This window comes from Odocoileus virginianus, unplaced genomic scaffold (assembly GCF_023699985.2).
Source record: "Odocoileus virginianus isolate 20LAN1187 ecotype Illinois unplaced genomic scaffold, Ovbor_1.2 Unplaced_Scaffold_14, whole genome shotgun sequence".
Classification (NCBI taxonomy): Eukaryota; Metazoa; Chordata; class Mammalia; order Artiodactyla; family Cervidae; genus Odocoileus; species Odocoileus virginianus.
This window is the reverse complement of record NW_027224276.1, coordinates 1,425,281-1,441,006: the sequence shown is the minus strand read 5'-3', so window position 1 is coordinate 1,441,006 and position 15,726 is coordinate 1,425,281.

Below are 15,726 nucleotides of genomic sequence, written 5' to 3'. Positions count from 1 at the left end.
GGCCTCTGAATGAACCCTGAGACTTTGCCTTGAGACTGAAAGTGACAAATTTAAATTTGGAAAACTCAGCAGTGGCCACAGGACTGGAAAAGGTCAGTTTTCATTCCAATCCCAAAGAAAGGCCAATGCCAAAGAATGCTCAAACTACTGCACAATTGCACTCATCTCACATGCTAGCAAAGTAATGCTTAAAATTCTCCAAGCCAGGCTTCAGCAATATGTGAACTGTGAACTTCCAGATGTTCAAGCTGGTTTTAGAAAAGGCAGAAGAACCAGAGATCAAATTGCCAACATCCACTGGATCATCGAAAAAGCAAGAGAGTTCCAGAAAAACATCTATTTCTGCTTTATTGACTATGCCAAAGCCTTTGACTGTGTGGATCACAATAAACTGTGGAAAATTCTGAAAGAGATGGAAATACCAGACCACCTGACCTGCCTCTTGAGAAACCTGTATGCAGGTCAGGAAGCAACAGTTAGAACTGGACATGGAACAACAGACTGGTTCCAAATAGGAAAAGGAGTACATCAAGGTTGTATATTGTCACCCTGCTTATTTAACTTATATGCAGAGTACATCATGAGAAACACTGGGCTGGATGAAGCACAAGCTGGAATCAAGATTGCTGGGAGAAATATCAATAACCTCAGATATGCAGATGACACCACCCTTATGGCAGAAAATGAAGAACTAAAGAGCCTCTTGATGAAAGTGAAAGAGGAGAGTGAAAAAGTTGGCTTAAAGTTCAACATTCAGAAAACTAAGATCATGGCATCTGGTCCCATCACTTCATGGCAAATAGATGGGGAAACAGTGGAAACAATGGCTGACTTTATTTTTCTGGGCTCCAAAATCACTGCAGATGGTGATTGCAACCATGAAATTAAAAGACGCTTACTCCTTGGAAGAAAAGTCATGACCAACCTAGACAGCATATTAAAAAGCAGAGACATTTCTTTGCCAACAAAGGTCCATCTAGTCAAGGCTATGGTTTTTCCAGTGGTCATGTATGGATGTGAGAGTTGGACTATAAAGAAAGCTGAGCACTGAAGAATTGATGCTTTTGAACTGTGGTGTTGGAAAAGACTCTTGAGAGTCCCTTGGACTGCAAGGAGATCCAACCCCAGTCCATCCTAAAGGAGATCAGTCCTGGATGTTCATTGGAAGGACTGATGTTGAAACTGAAACTCCAATACTTTGGCCACCTGATGTGAAGAGCTGACTCATTGGAAAAGACCCTGATGCTGGGAAAGATTGAGGGCAGGAGGAGAAGGGGATGACAGAGGATGAGATGGTTGGATGGCATCACCGACTTGATGGACATGGGTTTGGGTGAACTCCAGGAGTTGGTGATGGACAGGGAGGCCTGGCATGCTGCAGTTCATGGGGTCGCAAAGAGTCAGACATGACTGAGTGACTGAACTGAACTGAACTGTCCCTGACCAGGGATACAACCTAGGACCTAGCAGTGAAAGCATCAAGTCCTAAGCACTGGACCTTCAGGGAATTCCCAGTATATATATTTCTTTATTAATGCATTAAATACCATGATCTACTAATGGTTTTCCCAGTAGTCATGTATGGATGTGAGAGTTGGACCATAAAGAAGCTGAGTGCCAAAGAATTGATGCTTTCAAATTATGGTGCTGAGGAAGACTCTTGAGAGTCCCTTGGACTGCAAGGAGATCAAACCAGTCAATACTAAAGGAAATCAACCCTGAATATTCATTGGAAGGAATATTCATTGGAGCTGAAATTGAAACTCCAATAATTTGGCCACCTGATGTGAAGAGCCAACTCACTGGAAAAGACCCTGATGCTGATAAAGATTGAAGGCAAAAGGAAAAGGGAGCAGCAGAGGATGAGATGGCTAGATAGCATCACCAACCAGAGGAGCCTGGTGTGCTACAGTCCATGGGGTCACAAAGAGTCGGACACAACTTAGTGACTGAACAACAACAACAACTAATGAAACAGGAGGGAAGGAGCAAGGCACAAATTTTAAAAGAATGACAGCCATTGAGGACATGACATAAACTGGTTAGAACCAACTAGGTCCAAGATGGCAGAAGATTTGACTTCCAGTAGACCTTGAGCCTCATTATTTGCTCATTGTAACACATTAGCATGCTAAATGACTCACCCACCAGTGCCATGAAAGCTCTGAGGCTGACCATGAAAGGCTAAAAAGTGGGCGAAAGCCCAATTCCTAGAAATCCCTGCCCCTTCCCCAAAATAGTTGGAATAATCCTTCACTCATTAGCCTATGAAATTACCTGGCCCATAAGAACTAACCATGCCATATTTTGGGGCCTCTCACCTTCTGAGATGGCCCACACTCTGTCTGTGGTGTGTGTTTCTCCCAAGGCCATTCTCCCTTTTGAAACAGAGTACATTCTTTCTATGGATTTGTACCTCTCTAAATAAGTCTATTTCTTACTTACCACTTCGTATCTCACTGAATTCTTTCTGCAATGAGATATAAAGAACCTGAGCTGCATTAAGTCCAGAGACCAGGTATTTGATCTCAATGAAAAGATCGTGGGTTTTAGCCAGATTTGAGTCGCAGCAAATGGGTTCAAGTCCCAATCTGAGTTACACAGTTTCACTAACAGGTTAAATGACTACTATGATTTCAAATTAGTGATGAATGTAAACAATATTTTAGGAGATCTTCTGTGAAACATATCTGTGTATTAGTGACAAAGTCATATGTACTGCTAATACTACTGTGATCAGTTGCCTACATTCATTATGGAAAAAATGTCAAGTTTCAAATGGAGGTTGGTGAAAATAAAATTTTTTAGTATTCATATACATAGACATTCCAAATTATACATATGATGCTTTATAAATCCATGAATCCCAGGTTAAACATTTCTAGACCCCTCTAGAGGGAACATTTCAGGCTACCTTAGGCCTTCAGATGAAGATGACCGTATTGATCTGTTAAAGACTAAACTCCCAAAACCTAAACCAAAATTCAGTCCCCAGTGTGAGACCTCAGACAGAGCTCTAAGACTGAAATGCAGGTTGAACTGCCAAACTGAACAGCTAGAGTATAAATGCAGAGTGTATTTCCAGATGAAAATTTTCAGTCAAGGACCCTACTTAGGATTCCAAGACAGCCCACCAGGCAGAAATTCCCAGGTAAGGTCATCACATTGAGATACCCTAGTCATGACTCCTTAGACTAAAATATCCCAGACTGAGTCCCCAGTATCTGAGCCTCCCAAAGCCAGCCAGACCCAGCTGCCCAGACTGAGCCCTGAGCCTGGCACTCATTTGGTGAGAGGTTCAGTCATATCTTAGACCATAAATCAGGCTCCCATATTGAATCCTTAGGTGTCTCAAGAGTGAACTGTCAACATTTAAACCCTCAAAGTCAGGTTCTCCATAATGAGCCTCTAGGCAGAGCCATAGAACTAAGACCACAAACTTAGCTCCTTGAAGGAGAATGGGGGTGATAACTTTGAAGTGGGCCCAGACTGAGTTCCCAGAAGGACCCCTCACACACTGAGGCCACAGATATCCCCCCACCGAAAGTACAAACTAATCCCATGTTCTGAAACAGATTCCCTCAGACTGAAAACCTAATGTCCCAAATAACATGCCCAGAATGAGCCCTAGAGGGAATCCTCAGAGAGAACAACCAGTATGCACCCCATGAAAGCTATGAGGATGCATCTTGTAGACTTTGAACTTCAGGAAGCATAATTGATCAAGAGCCCCAGCTGCTGTGTTCTTAAATCCCTCCTCTTATTTGTGCAGAGACCATACTTCTCATGAGCTACTCTCAGCCAATGACTGAGTGTGGCAGGGATACTTTGGTGACTGGTTCAAGGAATCCCAGACAGTCTTGCCAAATCTCCCATACATTGCACAGCACTCTAGAGCTCTTTCACTCAACCTTCCCTCCTTCTCTTCTTAGTCTGGGTCAGATTGCATTATGTTCCAGTGACTTTTCTCTCATGGGCATCCCCCCTGATAAAAGTGTGCCCACTTTTGTGACACTAACCCCATCTTAGTGTCTGCTTCTCAGAACTAACACAAGTTCCAAGGAATAAGACAGTGAAGTTAATTTCTCCAGACTGAGCTGTCAATGTTTAAGACCCATAACTCCCATTTTCAGAGTGAGCCTATAGATTGAGATTAGGAGCCAGCGTGCTCCCAGATGAGCTTCCAAGGTCTCAGTCTCAGATTAACAGCCCAGTCTGAGTGAGTTCTCACAGGCTTGTACGGAAGAGGGAGTGAGCCTTGTGGACCCCCAAAGGCTGCCGGATGAAATTCTCACTCTGAAAACTTTAAGCTTAGGTTCACAGAAGTACCTGCCAAAACTGAGCCCCCAGTCTAACTGCCGTTGAATGGGCTCCTCTTAAGACTCCCACTGAGGAAGCTCCCACACTGAGCCCCCAGATATCTACCAATGCCTGAGCTGTCATGACATAATCCAAAAATGAATTCCTAGACAAATATCCCTAGAGGGAGTCCTAACACTCCAGACTGAGAACTAAAGGCTGAAGGCTAATCTCCCCAAATTAAGCCACTTTCCTTAGATTGAACCTCCAAACTCTGGGCCCACAAAACAAACCCAAAGCCCAGAATGAAGCACCAGACTGGTGATACAGATCAGACAGACCCTGGACTGAGCTCTCAGGTAGAATCCCAACAATCAAGCTCCTAAACTGAACTCTGAACTCATGGTTTTTTTTCTTTTTTTGGCTGTGCAGAGTGGCATGCAGGATCTTAGTTCCCTGATCAGGAATCGAACTCGAGACCCCCTGAAGTGGAAGTGTGGAGTCTTAAACACTGGACTGCCAGAAAGCCCCTGAACTCTCATATTGAAATACTACTACGATCTCTAGAACCCCTAGACTAAGCCCCCTATAAAGTGAACATCAAGAATGGGATTCTGTGGGCTGAACCTACCATACTGTCCAAAGACTCAGAAATTGAACTGAATTCTTTAGAGTATGTTTGTAGACCAATGTCTCCCAACTGTGATCATGAAACTGATTCCCCAGAATGAGCTTCTAATCATCTAGACCTTAAGTTCATACCCTCAGAATCAGTACACAAAATTGTATTCACAGGACCAGGGATTCAGACTGAGAATCCCAGGATTCTTGCTACCTGTGTAGCCAGATTGTTAGCTTTACATTCCAACTTACATTGTCCCTTTCCTTCTTTGGAACAGAATCCATATTTTTAGCTGAGTGGGCATAAGCAAGCCCCGCTAAAAGATATTTCCAAGTCTTCCTTGCAACTGGGTACAGCTATTTGATATGTGATATATAGGCTTTGGCCAATGAGATCTGAATGAAAGAGAGGGGCAGTTCCTTGGGATTGTTTTTACATGAAATAAATAAAGGCTTTTGTCTTATTCAAACCATTCACATAAGGTTCAAACCATTCATATATGGTTCAGACCATCCTTAGCATCTCTAATGAGATGCTGAACCCTCTAGAATGGGCTGATATCTGAGTCACAGTGAGTCAGCACTCTAAACCCAAATTCTCATGCTGAGCACCCAACAATGAATGATTCAGATAGAGCTCCTGATTGACCAGTATTGTGAGACTGATGCTGGTACTAAGGTAGCAATGCCTGAGTCCCTAGACAGGCAACCATAAGGTAAGTGACTCAAATAGTTTCTAGGTCAAACCACCAAAATGATATCTCCAGAACAAATATCCTGCCTAACCTTCCTGAAGAAGTTCCCCAGGCTGTGTACAAGAGATTTAGGTTTCAGAATAAAGTTTCAGACCCCCATACCGAGACCACACTGAACCCCCACCGAAACAAAACTCAGGGTACATCATAGTAACATCAGAATAAACTGCTAGATGGAGTACCAGTCTCTCACAGCCAGTGAGTGAAGTGAAAGTGGCTCAGTCGTATCTGACTCTTTGCGACCCCGTGGATTGTAGCACACCAGGCTCTGTCCATGGGGATTCTACAGGCCAGAATACTGGAGTGAATGGGTAGCCTTTCTCTTCTCCAAGGGATCTTCCCATCCCAGCGATCTAACCCAGGTCTCCTGATTTCAGGCAGATTCTTTACGAACTGAGCCACCAGGAAAGCCCCCTTTAACTATGCCTAGTAAACAGAGTAGACCAGCTGATGCCTCCAAATTGAGTTCTTCAGAGTATAATTCCCAGATAGATGTCCCTGAAATTGATCTGCCAAACTGAGGTCCCAAGTTTGAGCCTCTAGGGCTAAGAATCCATATTGATTTACATGCAATGGTAGCCCTAGGTGGTCCACTTGGGTTGTTCAGATTGAACCCAAATAAAGGTCCACAGAGTGACTGCATGGACTAGACCCGTGAACTGATTTTTTCACATTGAAATCTTCAGACTAAGCCCCTATACTGAACTTGAGATTGTTGTTGTTGTTCAATCACTCAGTCGTGTCCAACTCTTTGCAATCCCATGGACTGCAGCACACCAGGCTTCCCTGTCCTTCACTGTCTCCCAGAGTTTGCTCAAACTCATGTCCATTAAGTCAGTGATGCCATTCAGCCACCTCATCCTCTGTTGCCCTCTTCTTCTCCCGTCCTCAATCTTTCCCAGAATCAGAGTCTTTTTCAATGAGTCTTCAGCTGGCCAAAGTATTGGAGCTTCAGCTTCAGCATCAGTCCTCCCAATGAATATTCAGAACTGATTTCCTTTAGGATTGACTGATTTGATCTCCTTGCAGTCCAAGGGACTCTCAACAGTCTTCTCCAACACCACAGTTCAAAAGCATCAATTCTTCAGCACTCAGCTTTCTTTATGGTCCAACTCTCACATCCATACATGACTACTGGAAAAACCATAGCTTTGACTAGATGGACTTTTGTCAGCAAAGTAATGTCTTTGCTTTTTAATACACTGCCTAGGTTTTGTCATAGCTTTTTTTTCCAAGGAGCAAGTGTCTTAATTTCATGGCTGCAGTCACTGTCCACAGTGATTTTGGAGCCCAAGAAAATATCACTTCATGAAGCTCCCAAATCATCTACCCTTGTCTACTTGCCTCCATAGTATCCTAGTCTCCCTATTCTTTCAGACATTTCTCCTTGTAGTCCAGTTTCTCTATTGCACCATCATGAATAAAATCATCTCCTTAATTGTTCAATGCATTTTGTCTTTTATGCCAATCTCATTGATGTAGGCTACCACAATGGCTACCACACTGAGGTAGCCAGATCCTCAGAGAAACTGCCTCACTCAGTCATTCATCAACCAAATATTAATTGAGTGCTGAATGCATGCCAGGCACTGCACTAAGCACTGGGGAGCTAACAAGACAGACAAAGGCTCTGCTTTCACAGGGTTTATAATGTGAGTGAGGATAACAGGGGAGAGAGGAACAGTTTTTAATAGGGTGGTCAGGGGAAGCACCTCCGCATGCAAGCTAAGTCACTTCAGTCATGTCCGACTCTTTGCGACCCCAAGGATGGCAGCCCACCAGGATCCTCAGTCCATGGCGTTCTCCAGGCAAGAATACTGGAGTGGATTTCCATGCCCTCCTCCAAAGGATCTTCCCAACCCAGGGATCAAACCCACAACTCTTATGTCTCCTGCAATGGCAGGCAGGTTCTTTACCACTAGTGTTACCTGGGAATAAGCACCTCTGAGGATATAACATTTAAGTTGTGCCCTTAAGGAGAAGACAGAGGACAAGGAAGATGGTTCCAAGAAAAGGGACAAGAGCAAAAGCCAGGGAATCAGAACTTAGTATGAGATGAAAAGAGCTACAGGAGATGAGGTGTGACACCAGCAATGGCTTTGTTAGTCATGGCAAGAAGTTTGAATTTTATTTGAAATGTAGTGGAAATTGTTGTATGCAGGGAGTTAAAATGATGTGATTTACTTTTTTTGAAAGACTACTCTACCTATTTATGCAGTGAAGTCACTCAGTCGTGTCCAACTCTTTGCAACCCCATGGACTGTAGCCTACCAGGCTTCTCTGTCCATGGGATTTTCCAGGCAAGAGTACTGGAGTGGGTTGCCATTTCCTTCTCCAGGGGATCTTCCCGACCCAGGAATCGAACCCAGGTCTCCCGCATTGCAGGCAGATGCTTTACCCTCTGAGCCACCAGGGAAGCCCTAAAATATTTCTTTGAGCCCCTTATCTTGAATTTGTCCACATCTCTCTGTCTCCACTATCACTAACCTGCACCAAACCACCATTGTATCTTGTCTGAACTATTATAATAGCTTCCCAAGGGAAGCTATTCAAGATAAATTTTAGAGATAAAACCAATAGTACTCCATAATAAGAACTGAGTATGGAGGAGTTGAGAGAAACAGATGATTCTCGGCTTTTTTTTTTTTTTTTTTTTTTTGTCTCTAAGAGATGGCTTGCAGGATTTTGAACCCATGTCTTCAGTGGTGAAAGCACAGAATCCTAACCACTGGACTGCCAGGGAGTTCCTGATTCTCAGCTTTCTAGTTCCATAACTGGTAACTGTGTTGTAGGAAAAATGGGGCACAAGAGGATAGTCATATCCCAGGTCTCTGGTGAGTCCCTGGGACGGGCCACCAAGTAAGGGTCCTTGGCTTCATGCAGGAAAGAATTCAAGAGCAAGCCATAGTAAAGTGAAAGAAGGTTTAATTAGAGAGATATGCACTCCACAGACAGAATGTGGGCCATCTCAGAAGGGGAGAGCAGCCCAAAGTGTGGGGGTGGTTAGTTTTTCTGTGCTGGGTAATTTCATAAGGTAACAAGTGGGAGGAATAGTCTAATTATCTTGGAGAAGAGTCAGGGATTTTGAGGAGCTGGGACATCATCCACTTTTCTGCCTTTTACAATCAGCCTCAGAACTGTCATGGTACCTGTGGGTGTGTCATTTAGCATATGCTAATGTATTACAATGAGTGTATAATGAGGCTGAAGGTCCACTGGAAGTCGAGTCTTCCGCCATCTTGAGTCTAGTTGGTTTTAACCAGGTTATATCACATCCTCAATGGCTATGTCATTCTTCTAAAGGTTGTGTCTTGTCCCCTTCTCTCCTGTCTCAGTTGTGCTGAGGTAGGGAAAGGAAGAAGGAAGAACATATTTGAGGGGAATATCAAGATTTTTGTTTTAGACATGGTCAATTTGAGGTGCTTGTGAAATATTCAAGTGCAGATGATAAGGGGGCAATTAGGTCTACAAGCTCAGAGAATGTCAACATGTAGAAGTCAGCAGAGGAGAATGAGAAGAAATAGACATGTTTCAAGAAGGAGGGGCTGGTTGACTGTCAGATGCCATTGGGAGACAAGAAGGGTGAGAAAAGGAAAGTATCTGTCTGTTGGATTTGACAACACAAAGTCTTTCATGACTTTGACAAGAGCAATTTCCACTAAGTGGTGCAAAACTAAACTGGAGTTGGTTGAAAAGTGAATGGAAGGTGATGTGGAGAAATCAATGTGTAATCTTGAGTTTTGCCATGAAAGAAACAGAGAGATAATGCATAGCAGGAAGAGCCTGTGGAATTCAAGGGGAACTATTTTTTTTTTTTTTTTTTGGCTGCTTGGGCTTCTCTAGTTGCAGCATGTGGGGGCTTAGTTGCCCTGAAGCATGTGGGATCTAGTTCCCCAGCCAGGGATCAAACCTGTGTCCCCTACATTGGAAGGTGGATTCTTAACCACTGGACCACCAGGGAAGTCTCAAGGGGGACTCTTAAAGATGGTAGATGATAGAGCAGGTGCATGCATGATGAGATGAGATGGGAGTGATTGAAGGAGTGCAGTCCTTGAGTAGGTGGGAGGAGTCCAAAGCAAAGGTGGAGGGACTGGTCTTATATGAGGATGGAGAGTTTTTCCCTGTGAAGAGGAATTTGTGTATAGAGAGTATCGTAGATCTGGTGGCAAGATAAGGAAATTCCTGTTTGAATACAACTATCTTCTTAATGAAGGGTGATGTGTGGCCATCAGCTAAAGGTGAGGTCAGAGGCTGGGATGTGGGAGATTTGGGAGAAGAGAAAGTATGAAATAGCTCTCTCTGGGAGCATAGTAGGATTGCAATGCTACTAATGCCCATCCGAGGTATGCAACCAATAATTCAGAGTGAAATCAATTGATCTGTGTGGTTTCGGTTTCCTCCAATAATACTGAGCTGGTCTGATACAGATGCAGAATGGGTGGGGCATTACAATTAACCTGAGTTGTTGTTGTTCAGTTGATAAGTCATGTCTGACTCTGCGACCCCATGGATTGCAGTACGCCAGGCTTCCCTGTCCTTCACTATCTCCCAGAGTTTGCTCAAACTCATGTCCATTGAGTTGGTGGATGCCATCCATCCAACCATCTCATCCTCTGTCATCCCCTTCTCCTCTGGCCCTCAATCTTTCCCAGCATCACAGTCATTTCCAATGAGTTAGCTCTTTGCATCAGGTAGCCAAAGTATTGGAGCTTCAACTTCAGCATCAGTCCTTCCAATGAATATTCAAGGTTGATTTCCTTTAGGATTGACTGGTTTGATCTCCTTGCTGTCCAAAGGACTCTCAAGAGTCTTTTCCAGCACCAAAATTCGAAAACATCAATTCTTTGCTCCTCAGTCTTCTTTATGGTCCAGCTCTCACAAGACTACTATTCTCAAAGCTTTGACTATATGGACCTTTGTCAGCAAAGTGATTTCTTGATTTTTAATACACTGTCTAGGTTTGTTATTACAAATAGTTGAGAAAAGAAGAGAAGCAAAAGGCAAAGGAGAAAGATAAAACCATTTACCTCTTATTGGGACTTGAACTTATGTAGTTGGGACTCGAACCCAACCAAAACCCTCAGTAAAGAAGATCAGGTTCTTGATGTCTCGGGGCAGAAAGAATTCAATGAGAGATGAAGTGATAGGTAAGAAGTGGACTTATTCAGAGAGAAACACACTCCATAGACCGACTATGGGTCATAACAGAGGGTGAGTATGGCTGTGAAATGTGGCCTGCTAAGTTTTTATGGGCTGGGTAATTTCATAGGCTAATGAGTGGGAGGATTATTCCAACTATTTTGGGGAAGGGGTGGAGATTTCCAGGAATTGGGCCACCACCCACTTTTTGGTCTTTTGATGGTGCCTTGGAACTGTCATGGCACCTCTGGGTGTGTCATTTAGCTTGCTGATTGAGGATCAAGGTCTAGTCAAAGTTGACTTGTCTGCCATCTTGGACCCATTTGATTTTAATCAGTTTATGTTGTGCCCTTGGGCTATGTCATTCTTTCAAAAGTTGTGCCCTGCCCCCTTCCCTCCTGTTTCAAAGGGAAATATATACCCAACTGAATGCAGAGTTCCAAAGAATAGCAAGGAGAGATAAGAAAGCCTTCTTAAGTGAACAATGCAAAGAAATAGAGGAAAACAATACAATGGGAAAGACTAGAGATCTCTTCAAGAAAATTAGAGATACCAAGGGTGAATATTTCATGCAAAGATGGGCACAATAAAGGACAGAAACAGTAAGGACCTAACAGAAGCAGAAGAGATTAAGAAGAGGTGGCAAGAATACACAGAAGAACTGTACAAAAAAGGTCTTAATGACCTGGATAACCACAATGGTGTGGTCACTCACCTAGAGTCAGACATCCTAGAGTGTGAAGTCAAGTGGGCCTTAGGAAGCATTACTACAAACAAAGCTAGTGGAGGTGATGGAATTCCAGCTGAGCTATTTAAATCCTAAAAGATGATGCTGTGAAAGTGCTTCATTCAATATGCCAGCAAATTTGGAAAACTCAGCAGTGGCCAAAGGAAAAAGTCAGTTTTCATCCCAATCCCAAAGAAGGGCAATGCCAAAGAATGTTCAAACTACTGTACAATTGTGCTCATTTCATATGCTAGCAAGATTATACTCAAAATCCTTCAAGTTAGGCTTCAACAGTACATGAACTGAGAACTTCCAGATGTTCAAGCTGGATTTAGAAAAGGCAGAGGAACCAGAGATCAAATTGCCAACATCCATTGGATCATAGAAAAAGCAAGGGAATTCCAAAAAAAATCTACTTCTGCTTCATTGACTACACTAAAGCCTTTGACTGTGTGGATCACAACAAACTATGGAAAATTCTTAAAGAGATGGGAATACCAGATCACCTTACCTGCCTCCTGAGAAACCTGTATGCAGGACAAGAAGCAACAGTTAGAACCGGACATGGAACAATGGACTGGTTCCAAATTGGGAAAGGAGTACGTCAAAGCTGTATATTGTCACCCTGCTTATTTAACTTATATGCAGAGTACACATGCAATGCTGGGCTGGATGAATCACAGGCTGGAATCAAGATTGCCAGGAGAAATATCAATAACCTCAGATATGCAGATGACACTACCCTAATGGCAGAAAGCAAAGAGGAACTAAAGAGCCTCTTGATGAAGGTGAAAGAGGAGAGTGAAAAAGCTGGCTTAAAACTCAACATTCAACAAAATTAAGATCATGGCATCTGGTCCCATCACTTCATGGCAAATAGATGGGGAAACAATGGAAACAGTGACAGACTTTATTTTCTTGGGCTCCAAAATCACTGTGGATGGTGACTGCAGCCATGAAATTAAAAGACACTTGCTCCTTGGAAGAAAAGCAATGACAAACTTAGACAGTGTATTGAAAAGCAGAGAATAAGCACTTTGCTGACAAAGGTTCATCTAGTCAAAGCTATGGTTTTTCCAGTAGTCATGTATGGATGTGAGTTGGACCATCAAGAAGGCTGAGCACTGAAGAATTGATGCTTTTGAATTGTGGTTGTGGAGAAGACTATTGAGAGTCCCTTGGACGACAAGATCAGATCAGTCAATCCTAAAGGAAATCAACCCTGAATACTCATTGGAAGGACTGATGCTGAAGCTGAAGCTCCAATACTTTGGCCACCTGATACAAACAGCCAACTCATTGGAAAAGACCCCAATGCTGGGAAAGGTTGAGGGCATGGAAAAGAACGGTGGCAGAGGATGAGATGGTTGGATGGCGTCAACTCAATGGACGTGAGTTTGAACAAACTCTGAGAGATAGTGAAGGAAGGGAAGCCTGGCATCCTGCAGTCCATGGGGTCGTAAAGAGTTAGACATGGCTAAGCGACTGAACAACAACAACATAAGTTTGTTATACCTTTTCTTTGAAAGAGTAAACATCTTTTAATTTTGTGGCTGCATTCATCATCCATAGTGATTTTGGAGCCCAAGAAAATAAAGTCTGTCACTGTTTCCATTTTTCCCCATCTATTTGTCATGAAGTGATGGGACTGGATGCCATGATCTTAGTTTTTTGAATGTTGAGTTTTAAGCCAGCTTTTTCACTCTCCTCTTTCATCTTCATCAAGAGGCTCTTTAGTTCCTCTTTGCTTTCTGCCATTAGGGTGGTATCATCTGCATATCTGAGGTTGTTAATACTTCTCCCGGCAGTCTTCACCCCCCCACCACCAGCAATCTTGATTCCAGTTTATGCTTCATCCAGCCCAGCATTTCACGTGATGTACTCTGCAAATATGTTAAATAAGCAAGGTGACAATATACAGCCTTGACGAACTCCTTTCCCAGTTTGGAACCAGTCCATTGTTCCATGTCCGGTTCTAACTGTTGCCTCTTGACCTGCATACAGGTTTCTCAGGAGGCAGGTAAGGTGGTCTGGTATTCCCATCTCTTTAAGAATTTTCCACAGTTTGTTGTGGTCCACACAGTCAAAGGCTTTAGTGTAATCAATGAAGCAGAAGTAGGTGTTTTTTTTTTTAATTCCCTTGCTTTTTCTATGATCCAATGGATGTTGGCAATTTGATCTCTGGTTCCTCTGCCTTTTCTAAATCTAGGTTGTATATCTGGAAGTTCTTAGTTCACATACTGTTGAAGCCTAGCTTGAAGGATTTTGAGCATTATCTTGCTAGCATATGAAATGAGTGCAGTTGTATGGTAGTTTGAACATTCTTTGGCACTGCCTTTCTTTGGGATTGGAATGAAAACTGACATTTTCCAGTCCTGTGGCCACTGCTGAGTTTTCCAAATTTGCTGGCATATTGAGTGTGGCACTTTCACAGCATCATCTTTTAGGATTTGAAATAGCTCAACTGGAATCCCATCACCTCCAGTAGCTTTGTTTGTAGGAATGCTTCCTTAAGGCCTGCTTGACTTCACAGTCCAGGATGTCTGGCTCTCGGTGAGTGACCACATCATCGTTCTTATCTGAGTCATTAAAATCTTTGGGTTTTTTTGGTATAATTCTTTTGTATATTCTTCCCACCTCTTCTTCAACTCTTCTGCTTCTGTTAGGTCCTTGACAACCTGGGTTATATTTGGTCAAGTCAGTATAAAGATGGAAGAGGAAGACTGTATTAGTTTTCTACACTGCATATCACATTACCAAAAACTTAGAGGTTTAAAACTGCATGCATTTATCATCTCACATTTTCTATGTGCCAGGAGTCTGGGAACAAATAGCTGGGTCTTCTCTTTCAGGGTCTCATCAGGCTCCAATACAGATGTCAGCTGGGGTTGCGGTCACATCAGAGGCTTGACTAGGTAAAATATCCAATTCCAAGCTCCCTCAGGTTGTTGGAAGAATTCATCTTGAAGCTCCAGGACTGAGGTCTACATTTTCTTTTTCTTTTTGGGGGTTCTTTTTTTTAAATTTCTTTTTTATGGTTTTTTTTTGTTCTGTTTTTATTATTTCTTGTTCATTTTTTTTTGTTTGTTTTTGAGGTCCTCATTTTCTTGCTAGCTTTCTGGCAGAGATGGCTCTCAGTTGCTAGAATCCAAATTCCTCACCATGTAGTCCTTTCCATCGGCCCTCTCACAACATGGCAGCTTACTTCTGAAAGCTAGAAAAAAAGAGTCTCTTAAACTCTAGTCTGATAAGATGGAGTCTAAGCAGAGTGACATCTTATCATTCTTGTCATACTCTTTTGGCTAGAAGCAACTCACAGGTTCTGCTCAGGGTAAGGGATTGCACAGGGCATGAACACCAGGTGGTGGGGATTACTGGGGGTTACTTTAGGGTCTGTCAGCCACAAGGGCTAGAATAGTAAGGATGTTTGCAAGGGAGTGATTATAATGATGCATAATGAAAACCTAAGCTGGGTATATTAGTTTTCTATTGCTACAGAACATATTGCCACAAACTTAGCAACTTAACACATGTTTATTACTCATAGTTTCCATGTATTGGAAGTCCAGACATAACTTATCAGAATTCTTTGTTCAGGGTCTCAGAAGTTGAAATCAAGCTACTGGCCAGGGGTGTGGTCTCATATGAGGCCACGTATTATTCCATATTCTCTTCCAGGCTTACATGATTGTTGGTAGAATTTAGTTGGTTTTTTTTTTTTTTTGGTTATAGAACTGAGGCCTTCAGATCCTATTGTCTTTTTGAAATTCCCTGCCATGTGGCCCTATCAATAGGAAGTTCACAGCCCAGCAGCTTATCTCTTCAAGGCCTGCAGCTACATTCCTTACATGGTAACAAAATGGAGCCATAATATATAAACTCCCATCACATTTGCCATATTCTGTTGGTTGGGAGGGCTTCCCTGGTGGCTCAGATGGCAAAGAATATGCCTGCAAAGCAGGAGACCCAGGTTTGAGTTAGAAGCAGGTCACAAGCCCTTCTTATATTCTAGGGAAGGGGACTATATAGGGGTAATACCAGGGAGTAGAGATCACAGAGGCATCTCAAAATTCCACCTACCACACTAGTTAAGAAAGTAAGGGAGGACAAGAGATGAGTGAGGGGCAGTGAAAAGGTGATGGAGAGGAAGAATCAGAGGTTGAGATGTGATTGAAGAATTCCTAT